General features: G+C 41.8%; 1 long non-coding RNA gene across 2 annotated transcripts in view; it reads right to left on the bottom strand.

The window, feature by feature from the left end:
• Positions 1 to 20,035, bottom strand: part of Gm32543 — a 168,813-nt gene that overhangs the window by 49,768 nt on the left and 99,010 nt on the right. Inside the window, exons 1-3 of one of the 2 annotated variants that reach the window (XR_380131.2) lie at positions 6,288 to 6,522; positions 2,618 to 2,632; positions 989 to 1,059 (exon numbers count right to left, since the gene is read on the bottom strand). The exons of the other annotated variant lie outside the window; for it this stretch is intronic. This is a non-coding gene — a long non-coding RNA (predicted gene, 32543). Of the gene's footprint in view, positions 1 to 988; positions 1,060 to 2,617; positions 2,633 to 6,287; positions 6,523 to 20,035 lie in introns of those variants that run through there. 2 annotated transcript variants of the gene reach the window in all.

A 20,035-nucleotide genomic window follows, 5' to 3' on the forward strand; every position in this document is an offset into this window, starting at 1 on the left:
TAAAAACCAGTAAATCATTACTAAACATTGGTATTTTTATGGCACCTAAAAGTTTGGAATCCCCAGGACCACTCTGATAGAACCATAAAATTATTTTCATTGCTATTTCATAAATGTAGTTTTGCTACTATTGTGAATCATAATGTAAATCTCTGTCCTGCAGGATAGCTGATACAAGACTGCCAAAGGGCCAACCTCGACCCCCAGGCTGAGACCGGATGAATTCGCTGCTCTTTGTCCTACTTTAAAAGTTAAACACAAATGCAGGCCTCCTGTCTTCTGCTATCAGGGCTCACTGGGGTAGCAGAGAGATGGAACAGATTAGAACCTAGTCTGGGTTGTCCTTGTCCAATGAACAAACATCTCAAAGTCATCTCTTGTTTATCTCGCAGGAGCCTTGCATATCCCTGAGAAACCTCTAGTGGGGCCATCTCTGAGTGCTCAGAAATAGTCCTCCCCCAGATTGTCTTCACTGTTAGAAATAACTGAATGTTCATCGACTTTTGTCTCTTGTCTCTACACCCCCACACACATACACACACAAGCTGAGTGTCCCTCACCCTCGAAGACGCAGAACAAACTTGCATGTTATCATTTATTATCTCTGATGAAACTTACGTCTGTTTTCACTTCCACAGAGCAATCCAAGTCTTCATGATGCCTCACTAGGGCCTCTTGGAAAGGTGGAAAGGGACCTCTAACAAAGGGGGGAGGGGAGGGAGAGAGCCTGACTTTTTCAAGGGTTTGTTTGCACAGTTGAGGTTTTGGTACACTGGTGCTGGCATCTCTCCCTTTGGAGCCTCCCTTACTATTTGGTGCCAAAAGACTACACAGGAATTTTTACCTCCATTGGGGGCCCAATATTGCCAGTGAAAAAGCAAGTTCCTGTCCTGGTGCTGAACTGAATAAAGAATAAATGTCTTGGATGTATCAAGTTTCTTTGTCAAGCAAACAGAAATAAAGGGATCTAGTTTACTGGGATACTCACAGTGCTCATTAAAATTGATGACTTCGAAGATTCTTCCTTTAACCAGGGCCCTCAGCCAAGAATCTGCTGTGCTGTTAAAGACATCATGTTATTGGACCATTGTAAAACAGACTACTGCCGCTGCCTATGCTTACCCTGTGGGGCTTCAGTGTACCAAGTGGAGAGGCTTGGGGGAGGAACAGAGGGTGATGGACACAGCTATTTGGCCAAGAGACAGCAATGACATGGGACCTAATGTGCAGCCTGATGTTTTCTATCCATAAACATCACATTCAAAAAGGAGCTAGATTAGCATGGGGCGTGGCTTGGTTTTTCTTAGAAATGTGCGACTCTGCAGAAGTGTGCCTTTATTTTTGGCACAAATTGCTATAGCAAATTACATAGCTTATCAGATGTGGTTTTTTGGACTCTGTGGAGAAACCACTGCAGGGACTTGTTCTCTTTGTTCTTTGTTCCCTGTTGGGTATTTGGAATAAAACAATGTCCTGTTACAATTCAGGAACAGGCTTGAATAATGAGTGTTAACAATATTTGTGATCCAATTAAACTCACATTATGACAACTCAGAAAAGTAGATAGGCCTTGCCACTAAAAGAGATTTCCATTCTGCCCTAAGAGATGGGAGTTACAAATGTTAAACCTCTGTGTCCCAGATAAGCAAATGTAAACCCTGGAAGAAAAGGAGAGGGCAGACCCGGGAGAGGGCAGACCCGGGGAGGGGATGGGGGAGGACCGTCACGAGGCTATGCTGATGATTTCCAGTTGTTTCATTGCTGAAAATGGACAGCTTTGAAACATAATTTTATGGGCAAGAATTATCCACCACACAAGAAATTCATGTGTTCATCAACTTATGCATTCATTTATGCAGAGGCAAGGGGAATGCAAAAGACATTAGAAAGGAAACAACAAAGGCCCAGGGAGGCAAAGGCATTGAAAGTAGAGCACATTCCTGAGAATCTATAGGTAGGAGAGCCATCAATGTGGCGGGGCAGAGGCTGGGGTTGGGTTGCGGGGGAGAGGTCCTGATCAGAAACTCCAAAGATCCATAGGTTTTCAAGGGCTTTGTTGCTGTTGGCTGCAGTTGTGTGTCTTAAACCCCTTTCCTTGAGGGACATGTTATAAGGAAACCTAATGCAGAATACAGGGAGAAAGGCAAGCAGAACCCCACCTCATTCTTCCATTTCCTCTGCACTTGGACTATTGTCCAGTACTATCCAAGTGCTCACAGTGTGGAAGCCACTTATAGAGAAAAGGTGTGCAGTGCAAAAGGAAAGGCAGGCAGCAAGCTGACATGGAGAACAGCATGCATAAAGCTGAAGACGGGGCTGAGTGCTAGATTCTCAATTAGCACAAGTGACCATGTACACAAAGTAGTCAGGCTGAAGTTGGTTCACTTGGCATTGGGGACCACTAAATATCTTTAAGGAGGGAAGCGATTAGATAAAACTGAACACTTAAGAAGACTGGTGCAATAGTCATGTGCTAATGGGCCAGGAACCAAGAATGCCCCTCATACCAGAGCTACAACACCAGGGTACAGCTACTCAGCAGGTCTTAGCCACTGAGTGGATATGAAAATTTTAAAAAATGAGGACTGGTGCTATATCTCTGTGGCAGAGTACTTACCTAGCGCATGTGGTCCTGGATTCAGTCCCAAGTATTAAAAGAAGAAGAAAAACAAATCAACTTTAAGTAATCAGACTGAATGAGAAATATTTTATATCACATGGTTGTAAGACTCTAAGGGTTTTGTCATGGTCGCTATCTCTATTAGTCATTATATAATTATGTGACTATTTTACTACAACTTTATAATCCTATACTACAAAAAAACCCATGAATTTTGAGTGCTTATATACTAAATACTACAATTTACATATAAAATATTAAAAATTCAATTAAAGGTATTTTATGTAATCAGCATTGGTCCACTAAATACAGAGTAGCATAGGAAGGAGTAAATTGCCACCCAAATAATTTTCAAATTAAGAAACTCAATGAATGTTGGTGCCACTGGTATTGCAAAAAAGAATCGGGCAAGTTTAATTTTTATCGTATATTTCTTAGATCTAAATGCAGATTCCCTGGTCTTGCATTACCAATTGGGCCAAGAGTTGTTGAATGTCAGTGATGGGTACAGAAACCAGGCCAACAGCAAGAAGAGCTGCAAGAATGAATTAGCTCGCCTGAGAGAGTGAGTTTAAAGACAAGAGAGAAGAAGGAGCTGTGGATGCTTATGCAAAAGTCAAAGGGAAACCCAGAATAGTCCAGAAGTAAAGAATGCTGCTTTGAGGGTAAATTTGGAGTGGTTTTGCCAGACACCCACACTCTGAGACATTTATATACTGTAACAGGAAGAAATCCTCTTTTTAAAAAGTCTACGTTTTTTTTTAAAAGAATTTTAGAAGAGGAAATAAAAAGTCCAATTAATGAAGAGGAGCTCAACCCATTTTGAAAACACTATCAGAATCTTTTACTGTATTTATAGAATGTGGTTAACCGCCTGGCCCCACATGTGCTAATGGGGCCCTGCTGAGAAACACTGTTTAGGGCCCATAGCCTTTCACCACCTTCTCTCTCTCCCCTGTGCCCACTTTCTTCATAACAACACACAGTATAGTTCTTCCTCATTAAAGAAGTCACGTCACATCCCCAAATCTCCGCTGCAGTTGTGGTTGTTTTCTCAGCTCACCCAAGTCTTCCTGTTTGTTTTTGTTGTTACTGCTATAGCCGTTGCTTTGTGGGGGTGTGAGGGGCTGTGCTTGTTCAGTTCTGTTCTTAGGTTATTAAAAAGAAGAAAGGAAAAAAGATAAATGAATGACACAAAATATAATTCCTTTCTTGCCAAAGACATCTGTACTCCACACCCATTTGAACTCAGGCTATTAAGACAAACATTTTCTTTCTTAAAGATAGGGTCGAGACAAGGATATTTTAATGACAATGTGGCAACATAGACTTTCAATGGATCATTTTCTCCTATGAGAAATTATGTATATTTTGTCTAGAAACTGAATAGGTATGGATTTCAGTATTTAGGTGTTAATTAATGAAATTATAGTTATTTTAAAATTAAGTCTAATGTAGATGGCAAGAAGTCAGAAAAAGGAAACTCCAGGAACAAAAAAACATGAGCAATTTTCCTTCAGAAAACACTACACAGGCTGAACTCATGCTTCAACGATTGTTTAATGACAATAATAATAATAATAACAATAACAATAATAACCAAAAACCTATGATGGGTACAAGGACAATATAGAGCCAGTGTGACTGCCACTAAACCTAGGCACTATGCATCATTAATTTGTCTCCTCTTAAAGCAACTTCTCATCTAGGAAACCATTGAGGATTCTGTGTATATACCAGAAGCCCCACGTGAGCATCTGCAATGTGGTCAGTTCTCCGTTGTTCAGAACAATGAGGGTCTGGGTCCCTGTTCTCATATAGCTCAGGTTCCTGACAGCTCCCACCACGGTTCACCTCAGTATTGTTTCTGGTTTCTCACCTTCTCAAAGACCTCTCAGGGATCTGACTCAACACTGTTGGCTCTTGCTATTTTTATCACTTGTGTCTATGAGATATAAAAACTTTAACTAGAGTAATCGAGAGATGACTTTCTAGTTAAGAATGTTTGCTGCTCTTACAGAGGACCAGAGTTTGATTCTCAGCACCCACATCAAGTAGCTCACAACTGCCTGTAACTCCAGCCCAGCAGATCCAGTGCCATGTTGGGACCTTCATAGACACCTACACACATGTAGCATATATGCACACATACACACACACACACTCACAAATAAGTCTTATAAAACAACTTTAGTTATGATTTGACCCCATTTCCCAATACTAACTGCTTCCTTTTGTGTGTCTACCTTGACACTTGTCCTCAGTCTAATTCTAAATTGCAAGAACAGTCAACTGACGTGTCAGGATTACACCCATCCAATACTCAGCCCAAAGCAGGAAATATCCAAGAGTCCTCCTCTAAAAAGATTCTAAAAATTTTTCAGGTCAAAAAAAGAATGTCAGCTACCTTGTGTAATGGTGGAGGCAGGAACAGAGGCCATGTCCTACATACACTGAGAATCAGGCAGAGATAAATAAGTGATGAAGAAGCAGGAGGAAGAGAATTCAGAAAAAGAAAGTAGTGGGGAGGTGTGGAGGGCACCATACACACCAGTGGTGCCCTGACGCCCTCACAAAACAAGAACAAACTGTATGGGTACCATGGCAGGCAAACAGGAAACCCTGCAGCATGCTGAGTGCTCTCCACAGCTAAAAGGGCCTCTGGTATGTCGGGCAAAGCACAGTCAAATCGTGATTTCAGGTTGTCCAAATGGTGCTCTGCATAGAGCAAAGCAACCCACCCTTTGTCGATGACAAAGCATGTCACCGTTTCCTATTTCCACTGTACTGATTTTTTTCATTCTTTCTTTACATGTGCAGTCCTTGTTTTCTCTAAAGATTTGTTATCTTTATATATGCAGCTTATCCCTTTCCTATAACAAGAATGATCTTCTGACCTGATATTTTTCATGGTCTCTGTGTTCCTCATAATTCTCATGTGTGTGTGTGTGTGTGTGTGTGTGTGTGTGTGTGTGTGTGTGTTTCTTACAACCAGGCCTCTGAGCTGGAGCTTGCTGGTTTGACGTCAGTGAGTTCCAGCAAAGGCCAAGGATCCACCTGTCTTCACTGTTCCTGACCCGGGTTTATGCGTGTGTACCACCATGCTCTGCTTTGACAGAGGTACGGAGGATTGAACTCACATCCTTGTGCTTTGCTGACTGAACTGTCTCCCCACTCTTTTGTCCCAACCCCCTCATAATAGTCCTTGAAGCTTAGCACCTCTAAACATTTCAGTAAATGCTGTTGTTCTTCAGGAAGAGGAAAAACAAGTTACACTGTGTATCAGGAGTTAATGGAGTATCCCCAGGCAAGCTCATCACAGCTGCTCCCTTAAGTACCAAGAATTCCTGAGGAATGACTGGTGGATTCTATCTGGAGCCAGGGCAGCATTCAAGAGGAGGATGTCTGGCCCTACCTTACTATCGAGCCAGTTCCCATTGGCTGACCAGTCTGAACCAGTCTGAGTTTATTCCTCTTTCTCAGCATGGCTTGGCTCTTGTTGATTCTATGATTGAAATTTTTCCTCTGATTCAAAAGAAGTCATTCACCGTGGCACGGCCTGTGAAACACAACTTCTGCAAAACCTGACGGCCTCAGTCAACTCACCGTCTCATCAGTGCCTACTGTTAATAACACTGGTCTGCCCCCGGCATCTCAGTCGACTTACTCTGTGACTGTAAACTTGGTGTGCTGTGAATTGTCTTCTTTTCCTTTTGCCTGGTCTCCAGGCACATAGAGAAGACACTGCTTTGTAGCATGATGTTGTGCTTTTCAGGTATACAATGGTGATAAATAAAAAATAGTGCCCCTGAAAGTAGTAGAAACAGAGTGGAGATAAATCACATACCTAAGTCTCTGTCTCTGTCTCTCTGTCTCTCAGAAACACACACACACACACACACACACACACCACTACCACCACCACGTCCATCACAATCACCATCACCACCACACCACCATCACCACCACACCATGTGGTGGTTATTTTGGGTGTTATTTAAAAATCACAGTAACCCTATGAACTATGTACACACGTCACTTCTATCAAACCAACGCCGAAACTTTAAGCATGTTATACAATTTCCCCAGAGTTGTTGACTTAGTGAGGCCACTAGACCAGATGCTTCACCCTCTCTAACTCACGACAGTGTAATGCTTCATAGATAACCTTCACAATACAATAGTCCCTGAGCTTTTCAAAAAGCCTGGATCCCCGTTCCCCATGGCCTTTCTCAACTCTGTCCTTTCTCCTTTCAGTGTTTAATATCTCCAACATATTGACGATATGCAGATATCAGAGAGAAGGACAGGCTCTACGCCCTCTTCCCCCCAGTGTTACATGTTAACAATACCACACTGTGTTTCCCAGCAAATGTGCACAGTAGGTTCTCCTCATCAGCATGTGCACTTGTTCTTCAGGACTTCTGAGTCAGTCAGGATTGGAACACATGAGTGGATGTATGTCAGTCTTCTTTTTTAAAATGTATTTATTTATTTTATGTATGTGAGTACACTGTAGCTATACAGATGGTTGTAAGCCTTCATGTGGGTGTGGGAATTGAATTTTTAGGACCTTTGCTCACTCTGGTCAACCCTGCTAGCTCCTGTAGGCCCCGATTGCTCCAATCAACTCTGCTAGCTCAGTCCCTGCTTTGCTTGCTCCAGCCCAAAGATTTATTTATTATTATACGTAAGTACACTGTACCTGACTTCAGACACACCAGAAGAGGGCGTCAGATCTCATTACAAGTGGTTGTGAGTCATTGTGTGATTGTTGGGATTTGAACTCATGAATCTTCAGAAGAGTAGTCAGTGCTCTTATCCACTGAGCCATCTTGCCAGCCTGTGTGCCAGTCTTCTATACAGAAGAAATGTCAATGCAAACAGTACCCCGTAGTAAGAACTATACGTGCAATAGTCTATGCACAAGGCTTATGTCACTTGATTCTCATAAGGTCTCCCAGACACACATTACACAAATAGTTTAAGTTGCCAATTGAGGGAAGTTAAGTAATTTACACAGGGTTAATAAGTTAGTTATTGCTATGGCATTTATCAGAATCAAGATTTGTGTTTATTTCGTCCAAATTTTCCCCTCACGCTAGGAGAGGAGGGGTGGAATTGAATCAAGCCATTCGCTTGGCCATGCCTACAGAAGAGAGCAGGAGTCTGCAGTCATGTGGAAAGTTCCTTCATAAGAAAGAGGCTCCTTGCACAGCCCCGGAAGAGAGGGAGAATGGGAGGGGAAGAGAAGAATGCAGGAGAAGAAAGGGGAGGTGGGCTGTGTAAGGAACTACCTACACCTTCGGAATTGGCACGAGATACTTTTCTTCACTGTTCTTGCTCAGAAAACAAACCTGTTTGAAACACTGAGGACTCCACATGTATTCGGTTAATAATTTACCAGCTGAAACCATTAAAAATGTTGACAAAAGCATTCCCATTTACTATGGGTGTCCATGGGGTATTTGAAACCACTCCTTACTTTTATACACTCCCAGGTTATTGCTGAGTGTCCCAGCTCAGGGGCACCAGCAAAGGTGACCTGGACTAGCAGTGGAGCGAACCTGGGTTTAAACACACAACTGCCCTGATTTCCATACACAGGCACTTTATTACTAAGTGCTGGCTCAGGCCTGTGTAGGCAAATAACATGTGCCAAAGGATGAAAAATAGAACATGCCTGTTCCCTTTGGGGTCAAACAACCCTTTCACAGGAGTCACCTTAGGCCATCAGAAAAGTCAGATATTTACATTACGATTCATTGCAATAGCAAAATACAGTTATGAGGTAGCAACAAAAACAATTTTATGGTTGGGGGTCACCACAACGTGAGGAACCGTGTTAAAGGGTTGCAGTCATTAGGAAGGTTGAGAACCACTGCCATAGAGTATTCCTTAAGTTCTAGATTCATGTTCCATTTCTACCACGCCCACCAATTTTGACCAGTACATCAGTTAGTATGGGTTTAGCTAAAAATAACAGAAAATACGTCTAAAAGTGGCTGGAACAAAGACAGTGTGTTCTATTGTGTGCAGCTTGAAGCAGAGTTTCAGAAGTTCCACTGTGGTTAAAATTGTCACTCCATGTCCTGTGACTGCCTCTGTACTTTGCCAGATCTTTTAAACTATCTCTTCCAGTGACCTTCGGGTGGCTACTAAAGTATCTGTGGCACATGAGAACAATTCAAACCAGAGCAAGTAAGAGAGTATCTGACTTTTGTATCTGAGAAGGAACAGGGGGGGGGGGGGTGGAGGGATTTTCTAAAGAATTGTCAAAACTGGGCACAAGCCAAAGCATGGGCCCAGTCACTTAGCAAGGCCTGTGACAGATTCTGCATAAGTCTTCAAGGGTTGGCCCCAGAGGCTGCCCTCAAGCCTGTAAGCATTCTAAGGAGGGTGAACAAAGTAAAGGAGGTAACAGGTCGGTTTTGAAGAAAACAAGCATTACCTTCCACATTAAGATGTCTACTAGCTTCTTCATGACTCAGTTGCCTCACGTCACAGGGCAAGAAGCAGACTCGAGGCCCCCTGATAATCCAAATTCCATAATTCAGAGATAAGGTGTGACCTCTGCTTAATACTAGAATCAAAATAATTTAACTATATAATAGATTTTCCCAGAAAATGAAAAGGCTCCATTATCAGAAAGGTAAACTGAGTCAGGGAAAGACAGTAAATAGTGCATCACTCTGCATCTCCCCAACTCCTGCCCCCACCAAGAGGTCAAGGGGGCAAGCTATGATCGCCCCCAAATTCTTAAGTCTAGAAGAAAAACTATGCCCATAGCAGCAGCCAACAAACTGTAGTGTATTGCCACATCTCAAATGGCAAAGATCTACTCAGGCAAAAGAATGAATACTTGAATTTCTATTGATAATCTATATTATCCTTTTATTTATCTGTGTGTTGTTTATAATGTTATAATATTATATAATGTGATAGTATACTGTTAATACTATTATTATATAATATAATACTATTACAATATTGATAATATATAATATTTCAATGCTTTATAATAATACATTACAAGAGTAGCACATGTATGTGATTGACAGCTATGCAGAAAGACAGGGGAGCAGGTAACTTTAAAAAATGTTTTCACTCAGGGTGAAACGTTTCCAGCTTCAGTCTGCACCTGGAGTTGATCCTGTGCCACAGCTCTACATACTTAAATTCCACCCACAGAGAGCTGGTCTCCCAGGAGTGTTGACACACAGGCTTACAGGAGGGACAAGCCACAGTCAGAGACAGCAAGACCAGCTAACACCACAGATAACAAGATGGTGAGAGGCAAGTGTGTGAGCGCCCGACTTGCCAGCAAAGCAGATGCCACAACAGGATCCTTCTGCAACATGTTTATTGGGAGAGCATTTACTGCGTAGGCAAGAAGACCCCGAGCCCAGAACTGGTGCTCCTTATACAGGCCTAGGAGAGGCGTGTCTCACACCCGGATTGGTTATGCATTCTACCTCATTTGCATGTTCCTCATCTGATTGGTTATTCTCTCTCAGTATCTCACTGAGCCTCATTATCATACCTCATTTGCATGTCTCTCATCTGATTGGTTATTCTCTCTCAGTACCTCACTGAGCCTCATTATCTTACCTCATTTGCATGTCTCTCATCTGATTGGTGATTCTCTCTCAGTACCTTACTGAGCCTCATTATCATGCCTGGGCCAGGCAGTGACTTGGTGAAAAACTTTACTGTAGATATACACATTGGTTGTTTACCCAGACTTTTGCGTGGTGGCCAGCGGTAACCAGCGCCACCTTGTAATGGCATATGTGGCTTCCCACACAAGTGTAAGAGCACAGGAACAGAAACCAAGGCTACTTGGTATCATCAGAACCCAGTTCTCCAACCAAAGCAAGACCTGGATACCCCTACACACCAGAAAAGCAAGACTCTGCTTTAAAATCACATCTCATTATGATGATAGAGGACTTTAAGAAGGACATAAATAACTTCCTTAAAGAAATACAGGAGATCACACTTAAGTATGTAGAAGCCTTTAAAGAGGAAACACAAAAATCCCTTAAAGAATCACAGGAAAATACAACCAAACAGGTGAAGGAATTGAACAAAACCATCCAAGATCTAAAAATGGAAAAAGAAACAATAAAGAAATCACAAAGAGAGACAACCCTGGAATTAGAAAACCTAGGAAAGAGATCAGGACTCATAGATGAAAGCATCACCAACAGAATACAAGAGATAGAAGAGACAACCTCAGGTACAGAAGAGATCATAGAAAATATTGACACAACAGTCAAAGAGAATGCAAAACACAAAGCAACCAACCCAAAGCATCGAAGAAATCCAGGATACAATGAGAAGACCAAGCCTAAGGATAATAGGTATAGAAGAGAAAGAAGATTCCCAACTTAAAGGACAAGTAAATACCTTCAACAAAATTATAGAAGAAAACTTCCCTAGCCTAAAGAAAGAGATGACCATGAATGTACAAGAAACCTACAGAACTCCAAACAGACTGGACCAGGAAAAAAATTCCTCCCATCACATAGTAAACAAAACACCAAATGCACTAAACCAATAAAGAATATTAAAGGCAGTAGGGGGAAAAGGTCAAGTAACATATGAAGGCAGACCTACCAGAATTATACCAGACTTCTCAACAAAGACTATGAAAGCTAGAAGATCTTGGGCAGTTGTCATACAGACCATGAGAGAACACAAACACCAGCCCAGGCTACTATAACCAGCAAAACTCTCAATTACCATAGACGGAGAAAACAAGATATTCCATGACAAAACCAAATTTACACAATATCTATCCACAAATCCAGCCCTACAAAGGATAATAGATGGAAAACTCCAACACAAGGAGGGAAACTATACCCTACAAAAAGCAAGAAATCTTTCAACAAACCCAAAAGAAGATAGCCACACAAACATAATTCCACCTCTAACAACAAAAATAACAGAAAGCAACAATCACTATTCCTTAATATCTCCGAACATAAATGGACTTGATTTCCCAATAAAATGACATAAACTAACACTGGATACTGCAGAGAACCAAATAATCCTATCAAAAAGTTAAGAACAGAGCTAAACAGAGAATTCTCAACTGAGGAAACTTGAATGGCCGAGAAGCACCTAAAGAAATGTTGAACATCCTTAGTCATCAGGGAAATGCAAATCAAAACAACCCTAAGATTTCACCTCACACCAGTCAGAATGGCTAAGATAAAAAACTCAGGTGACAGCAGATGCTGGTGAAGATATAGAGAAAGAGGAACACTCCTCCATTGCTGGTGGCCTTGCAAGCTGGTACAACCACTCTGGAAATCAGTCTGGTTGTTCTTTAGAAAATTGGACATAGTACTACCTGAGAACCCAACTATACCACTCCTGGGCATATACCCAGAAGATGCTCTAACATGTAATAAGGACACATGCTCTACTATGTTCATAGAAGTCTTATTTATTATAGCCAGAAGGTAGAAACAACCCAGATGTCCCTCAACAGAGGAATGGATACAGAAAATGTGGTACATTTACACAATGGAGTTCTACTCAGCTATTAAAAACAATGCCTTCAAGAAATTCAAAGGCAAACGGATTGATCTAGAAAATATCATCCTGAGTGAGGTAACTCAATCACAAAAGAACCCACGTGTAAATACAGGGATAAAGAGTGGAACAGAGACTGAAGGAAAGGACATCTAGAGACTGCCCCACCTGGGGATCAATCCCACATGCAGATAGCAAACCTAGACGTTATTGCTGATTCCAAGAAGAGCTTGCTGACAGGAGCCTGATACAGCTGTCTCCTGAGAGGCTCTGCCAGATCCTGAACAATACAGATTTGGATGCTCTCAGTCAACCATTGGACTGAGCACAGGGACCCCAGTGGAGCAGATAGGAGAACGACTGAAGGAGCTGAAGGGGCCTTATCTGGCATCAATGGGAGGGGAGGCCCTTGGTCCTGTGAAGGCTTGATGCCCCGGTGTGGAGGAATGCTAGGGCAGTGAGGTGGGTGTAGGTGCACGGGTGAAGGAGCACCCTCATAGAAGCAGGGTAAGGGGCAATGGGATGGGGGATTTGCAGAGGGGAAACCGAGAAAGGGGATAACATTTGAAATGTAAACAAATAAAATATCCAATAAAAATGATTTTGCTGCTTATTTTTTAAATTGTAATCCAATTACATTTCTCCTTTCCCTTTCCTTCTTCAGAACTTTCCCATCTCCTCCTCCTCCAGATTCATGGCCTTTTATTTCATTAGTTGATACTGTGTGCAGCTATAGATAATCTTTTTCTGCAAAGAGTGTGAAGCTTAGGACTTCTCAAAGCATGTGTAGAGCTGGGGTAGTTTGATCCCCCCACCCCCACCCCCGCAGCAACCCGTACAAAACAACCACCACCAAACCAAACAAACAAAGAACTGTTAGCATTTCCATGGCTTCAACTAGACCACGGAAGTGGAAGAGAAAAGGACCATGCAGAAAGTGACACAACTGGATTTCTGACTGATAAGGGGGTTAGAGTGCTCTACAGAGCAGCAAAACAGATTCCAGGCTGGTCTTCAATGTCCTGGTCTTTCACAGGCTCTCTGACCTCTGTTTACCAGAAGGCTTCCACGGTCGTTTTCCTCACCCACCCCCATTTCCTGTATTAGGAGGTGTTGGGCCTGGCCTATGCAACAGCAATCTACAGCAGTCAGAAACCAGAGGTTTTCCTGGTTCTCTGGACAGTTGCTCATCACTAAGCAGGAAACAAGTTGGGGAGGGCCACAAGACTCTTGGTGTCTGGCTCTGAGGAGGTACAGATGAAGATGTGATACCAGAGAGAATGAGGGGCTACAGAGAAAAGGACAAAAAAGTAGCCATCTGGGGAGGAAGTTAGGAAGTCAGAGCTAGATGGAAAGCTGCAAAGAAACTTCTCGAATCCCTGGTGTGTGAGTTGTGAAGGAGAGAGGAGCAGATCTCCAGTCAGAATGGGGTTAGAATGGCAAGATCCTCCATTGTCTACCCAAGGAAAACGATGGCAGCGAAGCAGAAGTTTTTCTTAGGATTCAGTGTCTCTGTCTCTTCCTCCCTGTGGTTTCACTGGGCTATGAAGACGCAGTCTGGGCGTGACCTGACACTCACTGGAACGCAGCTTTCCCTGGACACACCAATCTGCCCATCCCAGGACACCTAGGGACAAAGAACAGGGAAATGTACAACCCTTAGGGTTGCTTGTGAGCTTGAAGAAAGGGGTGGGGAGAGAGAGGGTTGCAAAAGGAGCAATCAACGACATAAGAGAGGGAGTATGGAAGGAACAGAAGTGTTCAATCCAACATGCATGTCTCTTAGGTTTATTGGATGGGTTTAATCTCACGGTCTGCTATAAGCAAATTGAAACCTGATCCTAAATTCATTCCAATAAGACCATAATTTAAAGGGCATAAAGTTCTGCTCAGAAAAAGGCTTCCCTTCAGCCTTCTTTTCACTCCCACATTTACTTCTCGGGCTTAGACAAAGGCTTTGTGCTTTAACTCTCCTGCACAGTGGAGACAGAGTATCTGTGTTGATAATGACTCAGCACAAGGGCTCTTGAGTCTTTCCCCCACTACTTTCAGAAGAAACAGGGCTGGATTGCTTAATTGTTCCTTCCTGAACTGTAGAAGAAAAGGACTCAGGACTCAGGAGTCAGAAGGGCAAGATTAGAGCCTTGACAGATACAGAGAAAATGGTTTTCGCTAAGATAAACAAGGATTTTTACCATCAAAATAGGAAATCCTTCAAAGCACTATGGTGCTTAGTCGCCAGTCAGTTAAAACAGCAAAGGAAGGGAAAGAGTGGGAGAGAGTTAATCTATATCCAGAATTCTTAATTAGATGGTTAAAAGCAAAACAAAACAAAGAGAAAAATAGCCTTAGCAGCCAAGCCTGTGTGTTCAAGTTGAGCAAGGAAAAAGGACTTTGAACTGAAGTTGCAGGCACCAGCATACCACCCTAAGCCAGTGCACTCTTGATAGAAGCAGCTAGCCACTATTCTGGAAACTTCCTTCCCTGCTGAGAATCTATTAACAATTTTATCTTCTCCAAACTCAAAGCCAATTTTGTAAATAAATGGAAAACTTTTTAAGACAAATAATGCTTAATCATTTGTAAATTGTACAATGGCCCTGATTTACAAAAGATCTCCTCTCTAATGAATAATCCAGGGGAGTCTAGACTCACCCCTACAGGAAAAGCCTGTTTTCCTTTCACCCACATTTCCTCTCTCACAAACACCAAAAATGCTTCCCAGACTAACTTTAACTAGACTTGCTAGATACCAGAGAGAGAACACCCAGAGATAGCCTATGCAATTTTACTGATAATTGGGTAGAATAAGGAAAAAGAAATCAACATATTTAAGTATTATATAATGAAGAGGGGGTTGAGATATGAAGGTGGTCACCTATAGGCTCCTGACTGGAATACAAACCTTTCTGTACCTATCATGTGTCTCTCTCAAAGTACATTTTCATTTGTAATTAAAATCCACCGTGATTCACACCCTTGGTTGGTTTGAACTCTGTTTCTGTTTTCATCTTCAACTGAAAGTTAACTGGGTGTTGATTACTTGTTGAATAGACTCCACCTCAGCAAGCATTGTGAAGCTGCAGCTCAGAATGCTCACTCCAGGGCCTAGCACTGCTCAGATGCCATCTACGGTCCATCTTGCCAAGGAATGAAGATTAAATGAGAACGACTTTTCCTTCACTCCCTTCTTGCAACTGTAGGCAGAAAAACTGAAGCAAAGGATAAAAAGAGAGAAAGAGAGGGATGGAGGAGACAGGGAGAGCATACTTTGTTGCTGGTCTATCTTCAATGTTACACATTACTCCCAGCAAGCAATGTCTTTAATGCTTTTAACTCGAATGTCAGTTTAATAACATAGTGATAATCAAAGTCTCAGATGCCAGGCACCTGCTTGTTTCTGTGCTCTCTTCCAAAATGTTAACCCAGCACTTGAAAAAAGCAGTCAGATCTCTGTGAGTTCAAGGCCAACCTTGTGAGTTCCAGGATGACAATGCTGTGTAGAGACAACCTGTCTCAAAATACACACATACACACACACACACACACGCACACACACACACACACACACACACACACACAAGATAATTCTTCACCAATGTGTATCTGACAGCCAGGTTCACCAGGGTCAGCTCTCCAGCTCCAGCTGGTGATCTAATTACAGCAAAATACAATCTGGAGTCACACCTGGCCCTGTGGCCAGATCACCTGACATGTTTGGGTGAAACCAAATGGACAGGGACTCAAGTTCTAGGCAGTAAGTAAGTCATAACAAGCAGTCCCTTCTTGTCTTTTATGCAACTTGTTATTTCCTTTGCAGAAGGTCTGTCTGAGAATGATTGCATAGTTGTTGTTAGTTAAGGTATGTCTGGGCCCTGGACTCAAGGGTCTTCAACTGAGTCCAAAGGTACCTACTCTCAAAAGAAAGACAGACATTCAGTCATAGGCCCAGAGGGCCCATAAACAAACCAAACAACAACAACAAAAACCAAATGAGATACACAGGAGATCTCTGTATAATTGTAAACCATTTTAAAAGGCAACTCAGAAATAATATGCGAGCGACTGCAAAAGTCTGTGTTTTCTGAAGACAAAGACAGGTCACAGCCCTCTCTCATTGTGTACATGGAGATGTAAACACAAGCTCAGAGTCAAGGCTGACAAGTGCAGCTCATAGCAAAGCAAATTGAAACCTTCGGCATCCTTTGGCTTTTTTGAGCTCATCTGACAGACTCACATCGGGTCATCTTCATTATAATAACAGGCAACATTTTTTTTCCAGTACCAATTATGTGCCAGGCCCAATCGCCCAGTGAAGTATGGATCCGTACAGTTGGCTGTTGATAAAACTGCAGCTCGGGGGAGGAAGAACCATGAACCACAGAGCTGGAATCTGGCCCTGGGTCTGAAGACTAGATGACATGACTTGTGCCTACTCTATAAACACACTTGCCTGCGTAAGGATATGGCCACCCTCGCTGGGTCTACGATGGTTGGTTAGGTCCATCTCCGTGTTTAGGAGTTATTTAAACTCATTCCTAAGAGTTTGCTAAACACAGATAAATATAAATTCTTTCCACGGTCACTCTAGGGGTAGTGGGATCACGAGTTCAATACAAAGTGAGGTCAACATGGTTGCCCTTTTGCATAAGTGATTGGGATTTTTTTTTCACAAATGATGAATAACTTTTATATTCACTTTAGTTATACTAGTTATGATTTCACAGGTATTAACTGCCAAACTATTCTTTAAGACTTTCTCCCACACCTCCATTTTCATCTGGTTTGCCATTTGTGCTATGCATTTCTTTCTCTAGGTTCTTTCTAAACAGTTTGGCCCGGACTACCCATAAATGTAAATACATGCATTTTAATTGTAGCCTCATAAGACAATGTTTACATTTTTCTGCACTCTTCCTGGTTATTCAAATTTTTTTGCTGTGTTCACTTAGTTCTTCCTAGAATAGTTTCCTCATTCACTCGTGTTCCTTTTTTAAACCAGGGTCTGGATTTTGAGTTTCTTTCTCGGTTTCCATTCCCTTCATCTTCTCTGGGTTTAACAAAGCCCTGTGGGGAGTAGAGAGGCACATAGTTCTGAGTCAGTCTCCCTAGGGTTGAAATCAGTCTCTGTTGTTTAATACTTGACCAAGTTATCCTTGTGGTCTCAGTTTCGTCAGTCACAAAAAGAAGATTAAAAGGGCCCCAGTTCATATGATGGTTACTAGGCTAAGGGAAGCAATCAATGCAGAGTGTTAAGAGATTGGTTTTGTTGATGCACTGTTGTTGTTGTTGTTGTTGTTGTTGTGTTTTGAGACATGGTCTCACTGAGTAGACCTTGTCTGGCCTAAAGCTCAGGGTGTAAATCAACCTATCCTTAAACTCAGAAATCCACCTACTTCTGCCTCCTGAGTGATGGAATTTAAAGCATTTACCACAACACCCAACCAAAGGTGGTAGGGTGTATGCTCTCAATGAATATTTTTGGGGGTTTGGGGTTTTGGTGGTTTTGTTTTTGTTTTTGAGACAGAGTTTCTCTGTATAACCTCCCTGACTGTCCTGGAACTTGCTTTGTAGACCAGCTGACCTTAAACTCACAAGGATCTGCCTGCCTCTGCCTCCCGGAGTGCTGGGACTAAAGGCATGCACCACCACGCCCTGCTTAATGGTCCTCTGCATTCCTGCATTCTGTTGGTTTGTGTGTTTTGGTTATGGGTGTTTTTTGTGTTTTGTTCTTTGAGACAAGGTTTCTTTGTGCCCTGGCTGTCCCAGAACTCACTCTGTACTCCAGGCTGGCCTCAAACTTATGGAGACCTGCCTCCAGAGTGAATATTGGTTTTTTGTTTTTGTTTTTTTCTACTGTTACTTAAAACCTCGTGAACATCCTAGTTGCCACTCTCAGCACCCCTTGTACAAATGTATGAATTTCCTGTATTTTTTTGGCCTGTATCCCACTAACATTAAATTGTGTGGCAATCACAAATTTGAGGAATATATATTTCCTCATAAACAGTTACTTAGAGAGTTTGGATAAAGTCAGAGTAACGTTCTCTGTTGTTGCACAGTGAAATCATCTCTCTTACCCAGCTTTTATTGCCATTTCTAAGTTGTTTTCCCCAATTGTGAGTAGCAAGTCTCCTTTCCGAATATTTTGAAGTTTCCCAGGATGGTCCAAGGAAAACTGAATTATCAAATACAATATGAAAATCTGTATGTATTTTACCCCCACTTCTCTCTTTGGGCAAATTTGCATCATAGTATAAGGTATTTATCTGAAACTAGTAATTGTGTACTAAAAGAAACCTTTTCTTTCTCTTCTCTACATAGTGTTCAATGATCCTAAACTGGATAATCAAATTCTAAATCTCCTAGATAGGTGCAGAATCTCGTCTTGGGTTCTGAATCTGAAGTCTTTGTATAAATTACACCTTATGTGAGAGGATAGATCTAGCCACACAGTCTTTCAGTGTCCCCCACAAGCTCATTTAGATCTCTTAACAATCCTCTTTGCTAGCGTAGTCTCCTTGTGACTGTCAACTTAAGGCAGAGCAATATAATGAATTTGGATAGTATCAAAACAAAGAATAGGGAATCAGATGAAAAAGATACCCTGGGGGGGGGGGGATATCAAAGGGATCCTTAACATTTTTTTTAACTTCTAAGAACAACTTTAGTTTCACAAGATGACTGAGAGAAAATACACAGATTTCTGATATGTCTCAGCCCTGCTATAAACATTCTCCTGCCACTGTCAACCTATCCTTCCAAATTAGTACATTTTTTAAACAATCCTAGACTGGGAGTCATTATTGTCATATCCTAAGTTCACATTAGGGCCCATCATTGTGATTTATATATTCTGGTTATTTGGTGAAATGTGTGTGTGATGATGTGTCCTTAACTGTAGTAGCACACAGGGTCTTTTTCTCTTCTTTAGGTCCTCAGTACTCCTGTTCTCACGTCCCTTCCTCTGGGTCTGGTAACCACTGATCTTCTTACTGTGTCCGTGGCTTCCCTTTTCTACAATGTCATACGGTTGGAATCATAACATGTAAACTCTTACATCCCATTTTCTTGGAATACTCAGTATATATTTTAGTTTCTATTATGCTTTTCATGGATGAGCATTTCTTCACCGTATGGATATACCACAGTTTATCCATTCATCTGTTGAAGAACCTCTATCTTCCTCTTACTCCCAACTCTGGGACTTGTAAATAAAGCTGCTATAAATACCTGTTTGCGATGACTTAGTCCATCTCAAAGACTAAGCTAGCTATGAATTTGAAGTCCTGTTATATTTCACATCCATCATCACATCGAAGAAATGTTCCTTATGTAGTATTTCATCTATTGAACTCAATATGAAGATGGGGAAAGAGAACATAGCTCAGCCTTCCTAGACCTCAAGTTCAAGTGAAGAAGCTTAAACAAAAAGGAGAATTGAAGTTATCTTAAAATTAGGGTGGTGATTCAATACCTTGCAAATTTATCGGGGATATGTAATATGGAAAATGAAATCTCCTAATTAAGAACCTTTATATCACTTATGAACTTAGAAAGGGTGGATGATAAGCTGTCTCCACTGAACAGCAAGAGCTTTTGCCCTGATTTGCTGTCTAGATCAAATCATTCCTCTGTCAGCTCAAACAGCCACACGAAGGAGCACACTGAAGTGATAAATTGTAATCCCAGCGGCTGAGCAGTAGTGAAGTATTGAGTTGGACAGGCTGCCATAACAAAATACCGTAAGCCCAGTATCTTGAGAAACAGGTATGTATTTTTCACAGTTCTGAGGCTAGCAAGTCCAAGATCAAGGTGTCTGTCTGTTTGGTTTCCCAATAGAGTCCTTTTCCTGGCTTCTAAGTGGCT

Source organism: Mus musculus, chromosome 10 (assembly GCF_000001635.26).
Source record: "Mus musculus strain C57BL/6J chromosome 10, GRCm38.p6 C57BL/6J".
NCBI lineage: Eukaryota > Metazoa > Chordata > Mammalia > Rodentia > Muridae > Mus > Mus musculus.